This window comes from Oryctolagus cuniculus, chromosome 5 (assembly GCF_964237555.1).
Source record: "Oryctolagus cuniculus chromosome 5, mOryCun1.1, whole genome shotgun sequence".
NCBI classification, from domain to species: domain Eukaryota; kingdom Metazoa; phylum Chordata; class Mammalia; order Lagomorpha; family Leporidae; genus Oryctolagus; species Oryctolagus cuniculus.
Window position 1 is genome coordinate 10,848,355 of NC_091436.1, and position 23,234 is coordinate 10,871,588.

Consider the following 23,234-nt stretch of genomic DNA (forward strand, 5'->3'; position numbering starts at 1 on the left):
ACTCAGGAGCAAACCAGCTCACGTCTCTGGAGAAAGCGAGGGAGAGGTGGGCCCAGGAATTGATGCACCCTGCAGGGCTTGGCGCACCGAGCACTTTCTTCCTGCTCACTTTCCTATGCAGGGATAGATAGTGCCCAAGCCTAGGAAAGGGAAAACTGCCGGCAGAAATGGTTGTATTTAAGCAATGAGCCAAGCCACTACGAAGCAATGGTAGGCCTGATAACTATTGTTACTTAGCATGTGTGTGTACCCTGTGCCCAGCACTTTGTATATATACAGTAGGGTAGCTGGTTACCTGACCCAATATCTGTTCTTCTCACCTTTAGTAATAGAAACCCTAATTTATAGCTGGGAATCTATTTTTTTTAAATGGGGGGAATCTACATTTTCCCTGGAGGAATGTGCTTAAGTTGAGTTTCCGGGACTGTCTACCTCCAGGCTTCATTTATGGAAGAGAAAAATAAACTCCTATCTTGTTTAACCTACTGATGGTCTTTGCTTTGTTTTGTTTGGGAGAAGAGTTTGTCTTTTTTCTTTTTTCCTTTTTTTCTTTCTTCTACTTTTAGTAGGAAACCAAGTATCAACCTGATCCATGCAGTGCCTGATGGTTTCTCAGATGACCCTCAGGGCAACTGTTGAGAGCTAGGTATGTTTCTCAAGGCTTGCCCTACCCTTGAATGAAACACAGATAATGGTGGTGCCTGCTTCACTGGGCTCTGAAGATTGAATGAAATAATTCCTGCAGAACTCTTGGCACAGAATGACCAAGGAGTTTGATAATTGTTCTTTATTTTACTGAGGTCTTTACGTCTCTCTAGTGGATTATCAATTCCTCAAGAACCAAGTGCCTGTCTTCAGTTTCTACTGCATCTGTCACCGCACTCAGAACAATCCTGGACCCAGTGTGGGCCCTGAACACTTAACTGTCAAGAGAACTTTAAGCCTGAACACAAACAGATATGTAAAATGATTGCATGAACTTTCAAGCTGTTTTGGTCAATACAGAGAACCCATGTGGCTTAAGCCACAGTGACTTTCTATGTAGCTGCTCATTTGAAATAAAGACAGGCTTCCTGACTTCTGGGTTATGTTTTAAGAATTATTTATTTGAAAGGCAAAGCAACACACACACATGCGTGCGTGCACGCACGGGGTGGGGAGGGGAGAGAGAGAGAGAGAAAGAAAGAAAGAGAGAGAGAGAGAGATCTTCTACGCAGCAGTTCACTTCCCCCAAGTGGCTGCAACACCTTAGGCTGGGGCACGCCAAAGCCAGGAGCCAGGGACTTCATCATGCAACCCCCATAGGTTGCATGGGCCCAAGTGCTTGGCCTACCTTCTGCTGCCTTCTCAAGCACATTGGCAGGAAGCTGGATCAGAAGTGGAGCAGCCAGGACTTGAACAAATGCTCCAGTAACAGATGCTGGTATAACAAGTGGCAGCTTTGCCCACTGCACCACAAAGCTGCCCCCCCCCCCAAAACTTTTTTCATTCACTTAAAAGTTAGAGGAAATTTCTTGTAAAAGGTCAGGTCTACCTGTTATGGTCATAAAAGTTATAAGCTATGTTCAGAGGGCTCCTACTCCCAAAAAAGGACTTCCGTCTTCCTCTCTTGGAAGACTCCTCACTCTTACCAGCTGGAGGAGCATCATGTGGCCGTGAGACACGCAATGGGAAGCAGCACTGCCGAGTTGTTATGTTGAATATGTTAGCGCTCAGGCTCGGCAAAGAAGTCCTGGACTGTGCTAGTGTAGCGTGGCATTTGTTTATAAACAACATAATTATTAGTGCTGATTCTACGAGATTGGTTTCCCATTGACCCCAACAGAAACGATGCAAAATATTCACCCTTCTCTAAAGCATAGTAAAACTCCTGTGGTTTTTGAAACCAGACCAAGAACACATGTAGAAAAGCCCATGGATTATTTTAAGTGAACTTATTTTTTTAATCTCATTAACTTTTCACCATATGCTGTTTATTTTTTATATCCAGCATAGGCTGAAAAGTGAAAATAGACCAGGACACTGTGTTTCATTCTGGACACATCATTACAAAGATGACACAACACACAAGCTCCAGGGAGTTCAGGAAAACACAAAGATGATTTTTTTAAAAAGAGACTTTTAAGGATAAGTTAAGGAAAAGGATTTTTGAAGCTCTGTATGTTTCTTAGCTGAGCAACAGGGGGAGAGGAGAGTGTTACTACCGCGGACTTGGTGATCTGGGATTTATATGCTTGCTCCTCATGTGTGTGCTGTGTGCCTTTGAACCATTCACTTGACCTTGTAGACCAAGATTATGTGAAAAACTAAACTCTGCCTACTTCAGAAGTTTGGGGGAAAGTGGGGACACACTGAGAATGAAATGAGAGAGGATTAAGCATTCAATTAAATAGGTGAGCAGGCTGTGTGTGTGTGTGTGTGTGTGTGTATTTTAATTCCCAAGAACAGCCGTCACATGAATTCAGAAAAACTAGGGTATCCTCCACTGAGCCCCACACATTTCTCCTGTTACGTCGTTAAGATTTCCCTATGGAAGATGTCTCAATGTGTTCTTTCTCTACAAATGTGCTTCTAACAAGTAATACCTTAAACGCTTATCAGTCATTTACACCTTGTGAATGTACTTTGGCTCCATTCCCAAAAGTCCGCTTTGATACATGAGAAGAGGAGAATGGGTAGGTGCACCAGGGAGGAGAGAAGGCCATGGTGCTGGGCACAGATTCCAGGGCTGCACAACAGCCCCTCAGACACAACCCTACAGCTTCATGGGCTGAAGGGATGCAAAGCAGAGCATCCCTAATTCTATTTCCCTCCAAATGGCGGCTCAGTCTTGTGGATCCTCGTCCATTCCTGGATGCCAGGGGTCAGCCCTTGGCAGGTACAGGCAGGTGTGGAGAGCAGGGCTCTATACCAGGCAGGCCCGGGTTAATGCCATGATTCTGCAGCTACACAGGATGGCAGGTCAGGTAGAATATTTTTACTTTGGAGGTACCAGTGAAGCCCTGTGAATCCTCTACCCTACAAAAGAGCAGTCATATTAAGACGGGAGAGAAGAGAAGGGAACGCGTGTTTCTGGCTCTGGGTTTCTGTGCAGGTGGCACAGGTCCCTTTGGCTGCAATGAGGGACTGGTGGGCGCATGGGGAGGAGAGTTTACCCTACCTACAGGCTACAAGAAGGCAGCAAAGAAGGAAGGAACTGGAAGGGAAGAGGAGGAGAAAAGGATGAAGAGGGAGGGAAGGGCAGAGTGGGGTAACAGAGACCCAGCCAGGCCTGTTACTGGAAACAGCACTTGGTCTAGAAAACAACAACGTTGCCAATTACAATTTACCCTTTGATACATTTATCATCAAGTAGGCTGAGCCCTCTTCTGAATGTGAGATAATTCATGGAAGTCATAGAAATTTTAGGTTCAAGGTTAAAACTGTAGATGAGTAAGACTATCTTAGCCCGTTCACTTAACCTTTCTTGCTGCCCTTTCACGGATACATTCCTTGGACAATTGGTCTGTCTGCCTCCATTTTATTTCATGATCCCTGCCACATTCTGATTTCTAACCTCATCTGGACACTGAAAATTGGCCATCTATGACTGCTAATGACCTTCTCTCTTCTAGGAAAATTCGTTTGTCTTCTCTGCTTCAATCTATTGGAAATATATATTGATACCCAAACTGTGGTGTTCCATGTTTTTTTTTTTTTTCAAATGCTCACAAGGTCAGGGGGGCTGGACAGGGGCCAGAGCCAAGGGCTAGGAACAACCCCGGTCTCCCATGTGGGTGGCAGAAAGCCAGTTAAATGAGTCATCACACTACCTCCCAGGGTCTGTGTTAGACAGAAACTAGAGTCAGGAGCTGGAACTGGGAGTCGAACCCAGCCACCGTGATGTCCTAACTGCTAGGCCAAATGCCTGCCCCACATTACCTGCTTGTGTCCACCATACGGATGTAAAGCTTCCGTAAGGAAAACGTACTGTTGCCAAGTCTTTCTCACTGTACTTCCAAAGAGCTCAAGGTTATTAACATTATTACATGCAGATATTAGATATGTCTCTACAGAGAAATAAATGTGTTAGTATGATTGATCTAAAATTCGGCTAATTCAGTTGTGTTTTCCAAATACTTTGGTTTAACATCTGATTTTTTTCATTCAAGTATGACATGCTATTATGTGACATGCAATCTTGATATCATGTTATTCAGTCAGGATATGAGTTGGTTTTTTTTTAGTTTTCAGTTTAAAAATATTTTGGGGAAATATATATGTGACCTCCATATGAAAATCCCACAGTGGGGCCGGTGCTGTGGCATAGTGGCTAAACCTCTGCCTGCAGTGCCGGCATCCCATGCGGGCACTGGTTCTAGTCTCGGCTGCTCCTCTTCTATTCCAGCTCTCTGTTTATGGCCTGGGAAAGCAGTGGAAGATGACCCAAGCACTTGGGACCCTGCACTTGCATGGGAGACCCAGAAGAAGCTCCTGACTCCTGGCTTCGGATTGGCCCAGCTCCAGCCATTGCATCACGAACCAGCAAATGGAAGACCTCTCCCTCTGTTTCTCCCTCTCTGTCAGTAACTCTCTCTCAAATAAATAAATAGAAAGAAAATTCCACAGTGAAGGTGGCTTAAAGTCCTGTGGCTAGAGCTTTATTTAGTGAGGGCTTTTATAAAAGTTAATTTGCCTTTTGTCAGACTTCAAAATGACAATCCTCCCACCAGGTTGGCAGTATCCCACGGGTCTGAACCTTGTGTGAGAGAAGCCATGGGAAGAGGTACAGCCAGCAGTAGTGGAAAACGAACCACTTTTTGGGAGACATTTGGTAATAACAATATCAATGAACTTATCCTTTGACCCAACCGCTCCATTCCTGAGCGTTTACCCTACTATACCTTGTTAGAGGCCAAAGTGACGTAGATCCTGGGACCTGTCTAGTGACATTATTTGCAGCAGCAAAAGACTAAATATTATTCAAGTGTTCAGCAACAGAAACCTTGTTCAAAATAACAATGGAATGTCTGTATTCACACAGAGGAGTACCATAAAGCCATAAAATAGAGCCAAGATCTCTATCTGTTGTTCTGGAGTTTTGTCTACAAAATACAATGTCAGGGTTGGTGCTGTAGTACAGTGGGTTAAGCTGCCACCTAAGACTCCAGCATCCCACATGGGTGCCTGTTGGAATCCCAGTTGCTTCTCTTCCAATCCGGCTCCTTGCTAATGTACCTGGGAAAGCAGAGGAAGATGGCCCAAGTCCTTGGGTCCCTATACTAAACGTGGGCGCTCTACATGGAGTTCCAGGCTCCTGTGACCATTTGAGGAGTGAACTACTGGATGGAAGACCTGTGTGTGTGTGTGTGTGTGTGTGTGTTGGGGAGATACCTACACTGGGAAGAGAATGGAGCAGAACAGTAGAGGAAGAACTTCCTGTGCATGTCTTTCTAGGTAGTTTGACTTTTTAATCATGGAAATATTCTAGATAAATAAACAAAACTAAAACTGAAGAAAAGCCAGTCTTCCTCCCCATGGGTTCTCCCACTCGGGGTTGGGTTGGGTATTAGGCAGTGGATTTCGAAAAGCTAAGGCCAGGGGCTTTGACAGTGGATGTCCATCCTTTCCCCATTGCCACATGTCCTCCCGGTCCTCTCTGTGCCTTGCAGCTGGGACCCAGACTTCACTCTGTCCACCTGTGTTGCTAAGCACATTCCTGTCATGTTCCCTGGGAATGGGTGCCAGCTACCGACTCCTGCTCAGTATTCTGTCCGTCAGAGCTGGCCCATCTCTGCTGTTACCGCTATCCTCAGTTTTATCCATACACCTCTGTTGGGGTCCCTCTACCTTTGGTTCATTGCTGTGGCCTTGTGCTCTGCTGACAACTATACCTGATACTGCCTGTGTGCCTGGATTGCCAAATATAAGCTTCTCCCTTACTGAACACTCTCTGATACCTACTGCTTACCAGGAGCCCTACCCTGATTATAAAGGCAGTGACAGCTGACAGAGTGCTTGGTGTGTGACGGGGCGTGGTACAGCAGGTGCTGCAGGTGCCATTCCTCTGATCTTGGAGAGGAGCTTTTGAGGTAGCAGGAGCCTGAGAGGTAGCTGCATCGTACAGATAAGGACAGACAATGTGAAGGGGAAAACCTGCCCACGTGTAGGCAGCCAGAAGGTGGAGAACTGGGGATTGGACACAGATATGTCTCACTCCACACTGGAGGAGTCTGCGGCTGGTTCACATTCCAGGGAAGCCCTGCGGCCAGTGGCCCGTGCCCCAGTGAGCTGGGTTTTGTGCTGTAACTTTGGCCACAACTCAGTACATGGGTCATCTTCCAGGGCCAGGCACTGCCAGTCTGTTCTACTGTTGTCAGCCTTTCCTGCACACCCAGACCACAACATGTGAACAACTGCTCAACTTCCATGAGCTGGAAACCACCAACAGTTTGGAATGGGACAGGCAGAGTATGGGGGTAAGCACTCGGTGCAGTGGCTAAGATGGCACTTGGGACGTTCACATCCCAAGTCAGAGTGCTCGATCCTTGTCATGCTGCTCCAATTCCAGATCCAGCTTCCTACCAGTGTGCACCCTGGGAGGCAGCAGATGGGATGGCTCAAGTACTTGGGTCCCTGCCACCCTGTGGGACACTCAGATTGAGTTCTGGGTTCCTGGCTTTGACCTGACACAGCTCAGGCTGTTGTAGACATTTGGGGAGTGAACCAGCAAATGGAAGATTTCTATGTGTATCTCTGTCCCTCTGCATTTCAAATAAAATTAAAATAAATAAAACTTGTCATTTATTTATTTGAAAGGCAGAATTACAGAGAAAGGGAGACACATACACATTCTGAGAGCAAGAGGGAGTGCAAGAGCGAGAATCATCCATCTGCTGGTTCACTCTCCAGATGGCCACAGTGGCCAGGGCTGGGCCAGGTCAAAGCCAGGAGCTTCTTCCAGGTCTCCCACGTCGGTGCAGGGGCCCAAGCATGTGGGCCATCTTCCACTGCTTTCCCAGGCACATTAGCAGAGAGCTGGGCCAGAAGTGGAGCAGCCAGCACTCAAATCGGCACTCATATGAGCTGTTGGCATCACAGGCAGCAGCTTTACCCACTACTCCACAATGCTAGCCCCTAAAATAAATAAAATTAAAAAAAAAAACTGCTAGATATGAAGAGCACATAAAAAGACATTTATATTTGGTAAGACTTTATTAGGTTTTATTCTTCCCTCCCTACTTTCTTCACTTATTTCCAAACAAAAGAAAAAAGAAAAAAACAAAAAACAAAAAAACAACTAGAACTAAAAATTTCTTCTAAGGTCTCAGGAAAAATCTAGCATCTCAACAAAGAAGTTTCTATCCCACCGACAGCCAAATGTGGGAAACCCTTACGTGTTTGGCTACCCTGGCAATCTTTTTATTCCATGCAGAATTTATTTAGTATAATTTTTTGCAAGAGCTCTCTGAAGAAGCAGAGACCATGAGGGAAACAATGACACAGTAGATTGAGCAACGTTTGGTGAGACATTATGGTGAATATTTTCTGTTTTCCTCCTGCTTTAGAATTTGATTTTTTAAAATCTTTAAGATGATTTAGAGAAAAACATTATTTGACCATCAAATATTTGGAAATAACAACCATTTGTGTGGGGACAATTCTAAAAGAAACACATTAATTGAAAGAGTGAAAGAAAATGAAAAGACACCCTCATTCTCTCACTACCTCAAAGCAGGTACAGACCCTCCCACTCAGGAGTCATCCCACCCCCAGGTATGCCTAGAAGCAAACTTGCCCCAGCATCACAGGAAACTGAAACCCCGGGCATCAGCGAAGTTGTTGGCCAAACTAATTCAGGGGCACTTGAATTTAACAGTAACCGGTACACAACAAGTTTGAGGGCAGACACGGGAGTGGGAACTCTTTTTTTTTTTTTTTTTTTTTTAGCCTATTGAGAAACATATAACAACTAATATGTTCTATTTATTTATTATGGGAATTTTCCTAATTGACACATTTTTCATTCCATTTATGGGCTTTACCTGAAGAAATTAAAAAGCATTAGAAATATTTAGACTCTCAGTTAACTTAAATTCACTCTCCTCACTTAGCCTGAATTGGCAGTGTTTCACCGCAATGCGTTCTCAAGTCAAATATAAAATAAGTTAGAACTCTATATAACCTCCCCTGCTTAAACAGAGATAACTGAGAATAAAATACTTTCTCAGCTATGTGATATGATATCCTAATCCAGTTTTCATTAAACTTTTAAAATTGAGACCATTTTATATTTTCAAAGAGGTATTACATATTCATTGTATAAAGTCCAAACAATAAAAGTAAGACTTTAATAGAAAATCAAAATCCCCCGTAAACCTTCCCCATGGAGAATATTTCTTTAAATACAGGCATAACCAAGATTTTTTTCAGCGACTTCTGGTTCCAGCAACAAGGTGAGCTGATGCAGACACTTCTTGCAATAAAAACACTGATATTCTGAATAAAATATAGTAAAATAAATGATGACGGCACAATCCAGTTGTGTTTCTAAAAGCAGATCACTAAGCCAAGATGGAACGGAGAACGGTAAGGCTGGGTGACAAGAGCAGCGCTTAGAGAATGGGAGCTGGGCTATACCTACGTCACATAAACACAAGGACGGAGACTCGGGCCCACTCACAATGAACTGAGAAGAATTAAGAGGCTGAATTAAAGAGAGGTTCTTGCAAGGTGGCTTAGTGCATTATATAGGAGAAAAAGGGCTCCAGCAAAGAAAAAGAGCGAGGAACCTTGCAGTATTCAGGACTTTGAGACCGTGGAAAATGACACATCCCTTCTGAGAAACAAACCCCACGCCTGAGTGCGGGATCTAATTTTATACTAGCTTTCCAGCGTGCGAGTCCTTGTCTGATAAACTCACAAAAATTGGGCAAGAAAAACAAATTGGGCCAAGGCCCACGACAGTTCTGGGACCCTTGAGAACAAACAGTGAATCGGCGCTGTGGGGACAAAGCCGTAATCTAGGGCACGCGGGACTCCCACAAAACAGACGACTGCTGGCTAAGAGGAGCTCGCAGCAACAAATTATAGACCATATGAAGAGACGAGGAAGAACTGAAAGACTTAGTGCTCAACAAAATAGTACCCAAAGAATTACAGCTAACTGAGCACTCTGCAAGAGACTATAAACATCACTCTATTTAAAGTGTCTAAAGAGGAAAAAGACTAAATTGAAATCATAATGGGACAAAAGGACAATATGAGCAGAGAACAGGCAGATCTGAAACAGTACCAACTTGTTTCTAGGATATAAAAGATTAATTTATTCAAATTAAAAACTCAATGAGGGGCGGGTGTTTGGCCTGGCAGGTGTTAAGCCGCTGCCTGGGATACCGGCATCCCATATCGGAGCGATGCCATGGAGTCCTGGCTCTTCCCCTGATTTCAGCCCTGGCTGAGACCTACCCGGGAGGTAGCAGGAGATGGTTCAGGTAGTTGGGTCCCTGCCATCCACAGGTGAGACCTGGATTGAGTTCTCATCCCCTTGGCTTTGGCCCCCTGGCCACTGTGGGTGCTTGTGGAGTGAACCAGTAAATGGAAGCATATTCTCTCTCTCTAATAAATAGATAAATAAATAAACAATGAATAGTTACATCATCATGATGTCAAATGAAATATATGCTGAGTAAATCACACATAACAGAAACAAGATAGAAATAGGAGGCTGTGAGACATGGAAGACAGAGAGGCTCCAAAACACTTCTTTTTTTTTTTTTTTTTAAGATTTATTTATCTATGTGAAAGTTAGAGTTGCACAGAGAGAGAAGGCGACGTAGTAAGAGAGGTCTCCCATCCACTGTTTCACTTCCCAATTGGCTGCAATGGCCGGAGCTGCGCTGATCTGAAGCCAGGAGCCAGGATTTTCCTCCAGGTCTCCCACCCAGGTGCAGGGGCCCAAGGACTTGGGCCATCTCCCACTGCTTTCCCAGGCCATAGCAGAGAGCTGGATAGAAGTAGCGCAGCCAGGACTTAACCGGCGCCCATATGGGATGCTGGCACTTCAGGTGGCAGCCCTACCCACTACACCACAGCGCCAGCCCCTCCAATACACTTCTTTCTCTCTCTTTCTTTCTCTCTCTCTCTCTCTCTCTCTCTCTCTCTCTCTCTCTCTTTACAAGCAGAGTGGACAGTGAGAGAGAGAGAGAGAGAGAAAGGTCTTCCTTTGCCGTTGGTTCGTCCCCCAATGGCCGCTGCAGCCAGCGCGCTGCGGCCAGCGCACCGCGCTGATCTGAAGCCAGGAGCCAGGTGCTTCTCCTGGTCTCCCACGGGGTACAGGGCCCAAGCACTTGGGCCATCCTCCACTGCACTCCCTGGCCACAGCAGAGAGCTGGACTGGAAGAGGAGCAACCGGGACAGAATCCGGCGCCCCGACTGGGACTAGAACCTGGTGTGCCGGCGCCGCAGGCAGAGGATTAGCCTATTGAGCCACGGCACCGGCCTCCCATACACTTCTAACAGGCATTCCAGAAAGAAACTTGTAGAGATGTTAGAAGAGATAATGAGAAGAAGCAACACCATTACAATTCACGTATTGTATGGCTCTGTTACGTGGAAAACTCAAAATCTTCCACATAGAAATTATTAGAATTAACAAGAGTTTAGCAAGATAAACATACCATTTCTGGAAATATGTATGTTTTCATCCAAATTTTAATTTTTTGACATAAAGTTGGTTGAAAGTGTTCTTTTACAACTTTAATTTCTGCGGCATCTAAGTTTATGACACTCATATAGCGATAACAATATTTATTTGTGCTCTCTTTTTTTGAGTAAACTCAGTAGTGTTTATTTACTTTGGTATGGTTTTCAAAGAATGATGGTTATTTACTTGGTTTGTGCTCTTACATCTACACTGTCCTTTATCCTGCTTCATTTGTGGTTTTCTTTGGTTGCCCTTCCTTTGACTTTCAAGTCTGGAAAAATAGCTACTAATTTTTTCAGCCTTTCTTTCAGAGTACCATTTGATTGTATCTCACAACACACCTTTTGTGATGTATTCTATACTTTGTGATATATTTTGTAGGTGAGCTGGTAGATAAGAAAAATAGAGATAAGATACTTAAGGATAATTAGAAATTATACTAATAGAACACACCATACTAAAAAAATAGCTCTAGGTTAAATAGTGAGTTATATATGAAATACAAAACCCCATAAAAATTCTAGAAGTCAGTAACCAAGAATACTTATGTGGCCTCAGGGATATAAACATTTTCTTAGTGGGAAATAAAAATTGAAGTCCATAAAGGAAAATTTGACAAATTGGGCTACATTAAAAGTAACATGATACTTTTTTCCAAAAAGCATCATAATGAAAATGAAATACCAGCTACAGATTGGAATGATATATTTGCTATATATATATTTTCCAAGGGATTAACATCTTGAACATGTAAATAATTCTTACAAATCAATAAAAGACCAACCAATTATTAAATTTTATTTATTTATTCATTTATTTTTACTTGAAAGGTAGAGAGACTGACAGATCTCCCATCCACTGGTTCAGTTCCAAATGGTTACAACAATCAGGGTTGGGCCTGACTTGTGGGTGGCAGGGACCCAAGGACTTGAGCCATCATCTGCTGCCTCCCAGGGTGTGCATCAGCAGGAACCCGGAATGGAGAGAGGAACCAGGACTTGAATCCAGGCACCCTGATATGGGATGCATGCGACTTGACCAGTGTACCAACTGCCTATCCCAAACCAAGTTTTTCAGAGGGTCAACAAATTAACACGAGGGGCCAGTGTTGTTGTGTAGTGGGTTAAGCTGCTGCCTATAGTGCCAGGCTCCCATGGGGCGCTGGTTTGAGTCCTGACTGCTTCTCTTCCAATCTAGCTTCTTGCTAATATGCCTGGGAAAGCAGCAGAGATTGGACCAAGTGCTTGGGCCCCTGCACCTACATGGGAGACCCAGATGAAGATCCTGGCTCCTGGCTTTGGCCTAGCCCAGCTCTGGTCGTTGTGGCCTTTTGGGGAGTGAACCAGCAGATGGATGATTCTCTCTCTCTCTCTTCCTCACTTCCCCCTCCCTCTCTCTCCTTCTCTCTCTGTACTTCTGCCTTTCAAATAAATAAACAAATCTTTAAAGAGAAAGAGAGAGAAATACTAGAGTAATTTGCTATGAACCAAATTAATACACTAATTTCCATTGTATTTTTGGCAGCTTTATTTCTGCAGAACTGTTAACTCCCATGATGTTAGTCATTGTGCTCCTATTGATGAGAGAGCCGAACGGAGTTCCAGGCTCCTGACTTTGGCCTGGCCCAATCCTGGTCATTGCAGCCATCTGGGGAGTAAACCAGTGGCTGGAAAACCTCTCTCTCTCTCTCTCTCTCTCTCTCTCTCTCTCTCTCTCCCCCCCTCTCACTGTAACTCTGCCTTTCAAATAAATAAGATAAATCTTTTTTAAAAAGTAACACAAGTGTTTTATTAAAAAGAAAATATACATGGCCAACAGATGTACAAAATGTCACTCTATCTCATTAACAATTAGGAAAACACAAATTAATTTTGCTCTAAAGTACTGTTACAGGCCCATAAAATTGACTAAAATTGGAGTCTGACATTGTCATGCATTGGCAGGAATGTGGAGCAAGGGACTCCCATATACTGCTGATGGGAGTGTAAATTAGCACAATCACTTTGGAGACCAATTTTGCTTCATGAAGATGCCGTAGTCTACAATCCAGCAGTTTCCCTCCTATATACAAACTCTAGAGAAGTTGCCCTGTTCCAGCAGGCATTGAGGAATATGCTTAAAGCAGCACTATTCCTATTGGTAAAAATCTAGAAGCAAATCAATGTCCTCTGACAGGAGAATGAATAAAATATAGGTGGTGGAATACTATATAGTACTGTGCATGAATAAATTAGGAACACAATTTGGAGTGGAGCAAACAAATTGTGTAACAGATGCAGCATTGGTTCAACAATTGCATAACAATGTATTTTCTTCGTGAATCTTCAGAAATGACAAACATCAAGGTCAGGATAATGGTGACCTGCAGAGCAGGAATGCGGGGGAGGGGGAGGCAATGCCACAGGAGAGATGCTGATGTTCTCCTACACTCGCTGGTGAGCATAAAGGTGTTGCGGTATTCTTTTGTTTTCTTCCATTGCTCTTCATATCACATATTTCTAAAAAATCTTTTTGTATTGATCTGGGAGTCAGAGGGAGAGAGAAACAGAGTCTCCCATGTGAGTGGCAGGTACCTAACTACTTAAAGTCATCATTGCTCTTCCCAGGGTCTGCCTTACCAGGAAGCTGGAGTCACACGCCAGACCCAAGAATAGAAGCCAAGTACTCCTGCCCATTTTCCTTACACACGTATGTTTTGAAAATAGTGTTTTGTATCTGCTCAATATTTATTAAGAGCAACATAAAAAAACAGAATGCTGAGGAGTAGCAATTTCCCAGGATTCAAAAAGGACAGAAATTCTCAGATTGTAAAGTGCACCCAGATCCTTGCAGGTTGCATAAAAATAAACTCAGACCTAGAAGGAAGAAAGACCACAGCACGAAAGACAGAGGGAAAAGACGGATTCCTTTCAAAGGAGAAGTCCATTTCTCTGTGTCTGTGAGCCATGCCAGAAGTGAGATAAGGTCTATGTGTGCTGAAAGGGGGAAGTCCCGGGCAGAATTCATCACTGAGCTGTTTCACTCAAGTGGGAAGGATAGGGGCAGGTACTTGGTGCAATGGTTAAGATACCACTTGAGGGGCCAGTACTGTGGCGTAGCGGGTAAAACTGCTACTTGTGATGCTGGAATCCCGTATGACACCGATTAGAGTCCAGGTTGTCCCACTTCCAATCCATCTCCCTGCTAATGGCCTGGGAAAAGCAGCAGCGGATGGCCCAAATGTTTGGACCCTTCCACCCATGTGGGAGACCCAGATGAAGCTCCTGGCTCCTTGATTTGGTCTGGCCCAGCCCTGGCCATTGCAGCCATCTGGAGAGTGAACCAGAAGATGGAAGATCTCTCTCTCTCTCTCTCTCTTTCTCTCCTTTTCTTTCTATCTCTCCCCCCTCCCCCTCTCCTCCCTCCCCCCTCTATCTGTAACTCTTTCAAAATAAATAAATACATCTTAAACAAAAAAAGACACCACTTGGGAAACCCTCATCGTATATCAGAGTACCTGGGTTCAAGTCTCTGTTCTGCTTCGGATCCAGTTTCCTGATAATGAGTACCCTAGGAGGCAGCAGGTGATGACTCAAGTATTTAAATTCCTGCTACCCACATGGGAGACCTAGGTCAAGTTCTAGGGTCCTGGCTGCAGCCCGAGGCAGCACTGGCTGTTGTGGGTATTTGGGGAGTGAGCCAGTGGACTGAAGATCTCTCCTCTTTCTTTCTTTCTTTCTTTCTCTCTCTCTCTCTCTCTGTCCCTCTGCCTTTCAAATAAATAAAAATAAAATAAACAAAACTTTAAAAAAAAGTGAGGGCTAACTAATGACCCTAACGTAGTTTATCATTAACAGACCTTCTTTAGAGAAACTACAAAAATACAGACTTGGTAAAGAAGGAAAATGGACCCAGAAGAAAGCTGTGAGACATGGAGCAGAGATGAGTGAAGACATTCTGCCAACACTTCATAAAACTGAAGTTCCAGGGAGGCGTCCAGGTTTTGTGGGATCTAAAGCTTTAACAACTTGGGAGACCCCTTTTTAAGAACAATACCAAGTCATTAATAGAAAGTTAGGCATAGAAGCTTAAACTTACTTAGAATGAGAGCAGATATCACAATAAATAAAAAATTTGAAGTACAGTTTAATGCTATAAAACCTTACAAAGTCTATGGATGTAATATAATCTTTAATTATTTTCACTACAATTGATTCACTTCCTCTAGAACACATTTTGTTGCCAACATTTTTGGCTACTTATTCTTTGATCATCTCTTCTTGGGAAAATGGCTTTGAGTATCATCTTATTTGAAGACAGTACAAACAGAAATGAGTCTTTTAAAGGTAAATTAGTTCTTCTCACAGAGCTGGTCACAATTTGTTTTCTTTTTTAATCAATCATAGTTGAAGAAAGTTTATTTTAGGTTCACAATTGGTTATTGGTGGTGGGGGAGTCCTCAGATAACTCCAGCCCTTTGATCTCACTGTCACAGCAAGCTGGTCAAGGTCGACTGGGTTTCACCACACCCAGTTTCCCTCCCACCCCTACCTTGCCAGGGCTGTTCTCAGCAGTGGGGAGTGCCAAGGCGACCAGGACGCCAAGTCACATGGGCCTCCTGCTGGGAGCAGAGCAGTGCCTCAGCCAAATTCTTGTCCTTGGAGGAGACACTGATTGTTCACGGGGTCCATCCAGTGCAGGCTGTTACTAGGGATTGGTGTCCAAAGCCCCCTACCCACCTGCAGCCCCAGGCCCCCCAGTGAGAAGGGTGGCTTGCAGGCCAGCAGCACTGTGCTCCTCTAATCTTCCTGGGGCGGCCGGTCCTGGGGAGGTTGCCCATGGAAGTCAGCAGCCCCAAAGCGGAAACATTAGCACTCTGTTCACTTTTACTTCGGCCAAAATTACTAAAGGAAAAAGTATTTTCCACTCCTCCGTCCATGGAGAGACGAGTTATAGTCCAGTTCCCACAGGTGATAACATACCAGGAACATTTTGACTTTCTCTCTGCCCCGTTGCCATTCTTCTGCAAGGCAAGAGGACTGAAAAGTTTTGGGGAAAGGTTTCAATGTGCCTGGCTCAGTCCCAGCTCTTCTCTCTCCTTCAGATCTGCCTGCCTCCAGAGAAGTCAGGTTACTGTCTGTCTGTGTCTAGGCGATAAGCAGCCAGGCCTACTGGGGACACTTGTGCCCTTCTGCCCTTAGGTCTGACTCCATCAATTCAGGAGCAAATCTAAAATATCTCTCTCTAGTCAGTCCTATCCAGAATAAAGTTAATATGATGTTTTGATTTTCAGCTCTCAGATTTCTGCTTCTTTCGCATCTTCTTTCTTAATACTGATTCCAAATTCAAGAAAAGAGACTATGTATGGGATAGTCTATGATTCTAATAATAAAAGGTAATGTGCTGAGATTTTTAAGAGGTGAAACTGACATGTGAGGACAGAGAACAGAGTGGTTATTTAATTTTAGTCTTTAAGTCAAGTGTGGCAAGTTCAAAACGTAGGAGTCACTTCTAGGGGCCGGTGCTGTGACATAGTAGGTAAAGCCGCCACCTGCAGTGCCAGCATTCTATATGGGCGCCGGTTCGGGATCTGGCTACTCTACTTCCGATCCAGCTCTCTGCTGTGGCCTGGGAAAGCAGCAGAAGATGGTCCAAGTGCTTGCGCCCCTGCACCACGTGGGAGACCCAGAAGAAGCTCCTGGTTCCTGGCTTCAGATCGGCCCAGCTCTGCCGTTGCTCCAATTAGGGAGTAAACCAGCAGATGGAAGACTCTCTCTCTCTCTCTCTCTCTCTCTCTCTGCCTCCGCCTCTCTGTAGCTCTGACTTTCAAGTAAATAAATAAATCTTAAAAAAAGAGTAACTTCTAGAGAAACTACATATCTTCCAAAACACTAGAAGAGGAAAAAAATACAACAAACTAAATAATCCAGTAGATAGCAGGTAGAAAAAGAGCAATTTAAGAAAAAAATTATGATAAATAGGAAACAAAAGATAAGATAGTAGAAATAAATCCAGCACCAGCATTCCTAATAAATGTTAGCAGTAAACTTTCATGTTAGAAAGTAGAGATTACCTGAATTGAAATATTAAATCTATATATGTATTTTATGCTCTTCAGTAGCATAGTATCAAATTATCTCTAAATTGAAGTAAAATTATGGAAAAATATTCCAGATAAATACTAAATAAAGGCAGTAAAACAATATTAATTACATGAAACAGAATTTAAGACAATACTTGATATTTGATTCATTTAACAATAAAAAGAATAATTACTAGGAAAATGTAAGAATCCTGAACTCGCATGCACCCAAAAATAGCCTCAAAAATATATAAAGACAAAGAATGATAGATATACTAAAGAATTGTTAAGTTCCCTGTTCGTGGTGCGCTTTTTACAAATAGACCGAGAAACAGAGACTGGGTTGGCTTCAGCTCAGCGGTTCCTTTGTCTACTGAAACAGAGATGGAAGAGAGAGTTCCCATCTGCTGGTTTACTCCACAAAATGTCCACAATACCCAGGGTTGGGCCCAGGCATAGGAATTCAGTCTCCCATGTGGGTGGCAGGAACTCAACTACCTGAGCCATCACTTGACGCCTTCTAGGATCTGCATAGGCAGAAAGCTGGAAAGAGAGTTGGATGGGCAGATAGATGTATAGATGCGTAACACCTGCGAGCTGACAAGTGACTAGGTAGAGACATAAGAGATAATAAGATGATATTATAAAAACAAGTTCATGAACTGCTTTTTTTCATCTAGTGATATATTGAGTCAGAGCTGGGAACAGAACCCGCGCACTGCAGTATGGGAGGCAGGCACCTGAACTGGCATCTAAACTGCTGGGGCAAATGCCATCCCTACGGCAGGTGTTTTTTTTAAACATGCATCTCTCGGAAACCAATATAGTATGCCAACAAATAATTAAGAAGCATAAAATGTCTTGAACAACATAAGCTCATTCTACTTGACATATGCAGAATCCAGACATGAATAATTAGAGAAAACAGATAATTAACAGAGTGACCATAATCTAGTCACAACAAATACACCAACAAATACCAAGGTATCCTTTTCATACATAGCACATTTCGCACTGCAATGCAGTACAGTCAGAAAATTTAACAACCAAAAATTCTGGGGCCAGTACTGTGGCATAGTGGGTAAAGCCATGGCCTGCAGCGCCAGCATCCCATATGGGCATCAGTTAGAGTCCCAGCTGCACCACTTCCAATCCAGCTCTCTGCTATGGCCTGAGAAAGCAGTTGAAGATGGCTCCAGTCTTTGGGCCCTCACCCATGTGGGAGACTAGGAAGATGCTCCTGGCTCCTGGCTTTGGATCAACACAGCTCTGGCTGTTGCAGCCATCTGCGGAGTGAACCAGCTGATGGAAGACCTGTCTCTCTGCCTCTGTCTCTCTGTAACTCTGCCTTTCATATAAATCAATCTTAAAAAAAAACCACATTTTTTAGAAAATAAAAAGCACATCAAATTAGATAGTTGGATGGGCAGATAGATGTATACATGCGTAACACCTGCGAGCTGACAAGTGACTAGGTAGAGACATAAGAGATAATAAGATGATATTATAAAAACAAGTTCATGAACTGCTTTTTTTCATCTAGTGATACATTTTGCAGCTCCTGCCATGTTACTAACTATAGCTCCACATCGCTCTTTAGCACATGTACAGTATTTGATTGTTTGAATGCACCACTGTTTATTTCTTGTCGAACCATTTATAAGTCATCGTTTCGGGTGTGTAGTGGAAACTGTTTGTTGTCCCCTAATGTACTTTCTTCCCTTCATTCTTAGTAGGTAATAAGACTCCTGTTTTTTTTTTTTAACTTTTATTTAGTAAATATAAATTTCCAAAGTACAGTTTATGGATTACAATGGCTTTTCCCCCCATAACTTCCCTCCCACCTTCAACTCTCCTGTCTCCCACTCCCTCTCCCATTCCATTCACATCAAGATTCATTTTCAATTATCTTTATATACAGAAGATCAATTTAGTATATATTAAGTAAAGATTTCATCAGTTTGCCCCCACACAGAACACAAAATGCAAATTACTGTTTGAACACTAGTCAGAGCATTAATTCACATTGAATTACACATTAAGGACAGAGATCTTACATGAGGAGTAAGTGCACAGTGACTCCTGTTGTTGACTTAACAAATTGACACTCTTGTTTAAGACGTCAGCAATCTCCCCAGGCTCTAGTCATGAGTTGCCAAGGCTATGGAAGCCTCTTGAGTTCGCCGACTTTGATCTTATTTAGACAAGGCCATAGTCAAAGTGGAAGTTCTCTCCTCCCTTCAGAGAAAGGTACCTCCTTCTTTGATGGCCCGTTCTTTCCACTGGGATCTCACTCACAGAGATCTTTCATTTAGGTCCTCTTCTTCTTCTTCTTTTTTTTTTTTTCCAGAGTGTCTTGGCTTTTCATGCCTAAAATACTCTTATGGGCTATTAATACAGCCATATCTGAATGCCTTAAGGGCTGATTCTGAGGCCAGAGTGCTGTTTAGTGACTCCTGATTTTTAGATGGCAGATGCTGTCTGGAATAGGGTTATTTCTGTTTCCTTTGCAGCTAGATGGGGTCATGAGGCTAATTTGAGGTGCTGGGTGCAACCTCTAGGAAGCAAACTTTAAGAGAAAAACCGTGCCTTTCTTCTTTCTGTTCTCCTTATAGGCCAGAGTGTGCATAAGATATTGTGAAATGAAGTAACTCTCTTGCCCTCACAAGGTAGAACCTGCAGGTTGAAAAGGTGATAGACTCAGGACAGAAGGAACTCGAGTCACTGCCACTCATGAATTTGCCGTATTCACCATGGATTGCCTATCTAAGGACTTCATATTGCAAGGGAAGAAATATCTACCTTATTTTAGCTGTAACTATTTGTGATTTCTCTGGATAATGCATGTTTTTCCAAATATTTTGCTACAATTATCACCTGCTATAATTATTTCTGTATGCATACATTTCCCTGTTTCTTCTAAGGGAATGCATAAGTCAAAGGATATAGACTTTTAAACACTTTTGAGATGTATTGTCAGATTCCACTCTGTAAGATATCATCACTTACTCTTCCATGAAAAGGATAGTATAAAAGCGCTCCATTTTTCCATATCCTGTGTAACACTAGCTATTATGTTTTTCCAATCAATGACCAGGGATCAGGATGTGGCATACTGGGTGAAGTCACAGCCTGAGATGCTGGCATCCCATATGGGCACTGGTTCAAGTCCCAGCTGCTCCATTTCTGATCCAGGTTTCTGCTAATGGCCTGGGCAAAACATTGGAAGATGGCCCAACTGCTTGGGCTCCTGCCACCCACGTGAGAGACCTGGATGAAGTTCCTGGCTTCCTGCTTTGGCCTGGCCCAGCCCTGACCATTGCAGCCATGTGGGGAGTGAACCAGCAGATGGAAGATCTTTCTCTCTGTCTCTCCCTCTCCATAACTCTTTCAAATAAATTATTAATTAAAAAAAGAAATAGAACAAAATATGATTACATTTTGATGAGTAGTACATCAAAACATTTTATTGGTTTGTTTTTAATGTTTTAAAAAATAGTATTCATTTATTTTCATTTATTGAAAGGCAGAGGCCGGCGCCGTGGCTCACTAGCCTAATCCTCCACCTGCAGCGCCGGCGCCCCGGGGTTCTAGTCCCGGTTGCGGTGCCGGATTCTGTCCCGGTTGCCCCTCTTCCAGGCCAGCTCTCTGCTGTTCCTGGGAGAGCAGTGGAGGATGGCCCAAGTGCTTGGGCCCTGCACCCCATGGGAGACCAGGAGAAGCACCTGGCTCCTGGCTTTGGATCAGCATGGTACGCCAGCTGCAGCGCACCAGCCATGGAAGCCATTTGAGGGGGTGAACCAACGGAAGGAAGACTTTCCTCTCTGTCTCTCTCTCTCTCTCACTGTCTAACTCTGCCCGTCCCCCCCCACCAAAAAAAAAAAAAAAGGCAGAGAGAGAGAGAGAAACAGAGAAACTGACAGAGAAAGATATTCCAACTGCTGGTTCACTCCCCTAAATGCCTGCAACAGCCAGGGCTGCACCAAGCCAAAGCCAGGAGTTAGTAAATCAATCTGAGCCTCCCATGTGGGTGCAGGGACCCAAGTCCTTGAGTCATTATCTGCTGCCCCCCAGGGGTATAAGAAGTGGAGGAGCCTGGACTTGAATCAGGTGTTCCAATATGGCAGTATAAGCGGTGATCCAAATACCCATCCTGCAGAACATTTTTAACTTGCATTTATTTGTGATTTGTGTTTCCACTTTTATATGTTGCCTTTTCAAATTCCTTGCTCATTTTAATATCAAAGAATTCATTGTTATGGATTTTGAAAGAATCTTTACATATTGAGTACTTAGCCTTTTGTCTCTTTTATGTATTATAAATATTTTCTTCAGCTAATTCACTTTTTGTTGATAAAATTTGGTATTTTAATGCAGAATTTGAAATTTTTATTAGGATTTCACTTTCTGTTTACTTTTTGTCTTTTGTATCATCTGTCAAAAGTTCTCTCCTCTTAAAGGTAAAAAATATTTGCCTGCATTATCCACCAGTACTTTCATTTGTGTCTCATTTTTATCTGACTTACTTTGATATAGTTAACCATTGGATATTGTTTTGTATATTGTAAGAATCTAAATTTTTTTTCAAGTGGTTAATCGAAGGTCTCAACCTTTATTGAGAATGTCATCCTTTCTCTATTGTTACAAAATGCTATCTCCAGGAAAAACTAAATTCTCCTTGTACTCAAGGATCATTTTTGGTCTCTCAGTTATGTTCTTTTGACCTACATACCTTATTCTCTACTAATTCCGTTGACTTAATTACTGTAGCTTTTTAAAAATGTTTATTAATTTGAGAAGCAGGGAGATGGAAAGAAAGAGACAGAGCGATGGAGCTGCCATCCGCTGGTTCACTCCTGAAATGCCCACAATGGCCTAAGCCAGAGCCTGGAGCCCAATTCAGATCTCTCATGTGGGTGGCAGGGACCCAGCTACTTGAACCATGATCTATTGCCTCCCAAGGTGCATATTAGTAGGAAGCTGGAATAGGGAACAGCTGGGACTTGAAACCAAACACTCTGATATAAGAAAGTCACGAGTTACACAGAGAGAGAAGGAGAGGTTTACCTGCTACGCCACAGCGCCAGCCCCTCAATTCTAGCCTTTTAACAGTGTATAATAGCTGGGGCCAGTGCTGTGGTGCAGCGGGTTAACGCCCTGGCCTGAAGCACCGGCATCTCTTATGGGTGCCGGTTCAAGACCCAGCTGCTCCACTTCTGATCCAACTGTCTGCTATAGCCTGGGAAAGCAGTAGAAGATGGCCCAGGTCCTTGGGCCCCTGCACCCATGTGGGAGACCAGGAAAAAGCTTTCGGATCAGCACAGCTCTGGCCATTGTGGCCAATTTGGGGAGTGAACCATCGGATGGAAGACCTCTCTCTCTCTCTCTCACTGCCTCTCCTCTCTCTGTGTAACTCTGACTTTCAAATTAAATAAATAAATCTTTAAAAAAATAGTGTATAATAGCTAGTATTGTGTATATTCCCATACAAAACTTAAAATTTATTTTTCTTTTTTATAAAGATTTTATTTATTTGACAGAGTTACAAAGAGAGGGAGAGACAGAGAGGTCTTCCATCCACTGGTTCGCTCCCAAATAGTGGAAATGGCCACAGCTGGGCCAATCCGAAGCCAGCAGCCAGGAGCTTCTTCCAGGTCTCCCATGTGGGTGCAGGGGCCCAAGGACTTGGGCCATCTTCTACTGCTTTCCCAGGCCATAGCAGAGAGCTGGATCAGAAGAGGAGCAGCCAGGACAAAAACTGGCGCCCTTTTGGGATGCAGCGCCACAGGCAGAGGCTTAGCTTACTATGCCAGCCCCCAACACTTATTTTCTTATGAATGTAAATTCATCACTCAAGATGAATTTTAGAATGATTTTTAAATGTTTCAATGAAACAACAAAAAAATCCATGGCAGTTGGGACTTTGATTTCAATTTCATTATAATTTTAGAATAATTTTCAGATATTGACACTTCCGTTTTTGCTGTTTTGTATCAATATACTGTTTTCAATTTCAAATAAAGTCACTTTGATTTTTCTCTGAGATATTTCAGACCCTAAACTGGACTAGAACATGAAAGCTCTTGTGTATGTGAGTCATTTTGGTGAGGACGAGAAAGCTGTGGAGGCCCCTTCTCTCATGAGTTTGTATTCCTGTTAATTAAGTCTGCATTGAGTTGATCTGGGGGCCGGCGCTGTAGGATGGTGGCTGAAGCCTCCGCCTGCTGCCCTGCATCCCATATGGGAGCCAGTCCAAGTTCTGGCTGCTCTACTTCTGATCCAGCTCTCTGGTGTGGCCTAGGAAAGCAGTGGTGGATGGCCCAAGTCCTCAGGCCCCTGCACCTGTGTGGGAGACTTGGAAGAAGCTCCTAGCTCTTGGTTCTTGGCTTCAGATCTGCCCATCTGTGGCTGTTCCAACCATTTGGGGAGTGAACCAGCGGATGGAAGGCCTTTCTCTCGGTCTCTCCCTCTCTCTGTAACTCTCTCTCT

General features: G+C 43.5%; 1 long non-coding RNA gene across 1 annotated transcript in view; it reads right to left on the reverse strand.

The window, feature by feature from the left end:
- Positions 1-8,395: 8,395 nt before the first annotated feature.
- LOC127492937 (uncharacterized) overlaps positions 8,396-23,234 on the reverse strand; it is a 47,613-nt gene continuing 32,774 nt past the window's right edge. The window contains exon 4 of the long non-coding RNA XR_007922776.2: positions 8,396-9,597. This is a non-coding gene — a long non-coding RNA (uncharacterized lncRNA). The remainder of the gene's footprint in view (positions 9,598-23,234) is intronic.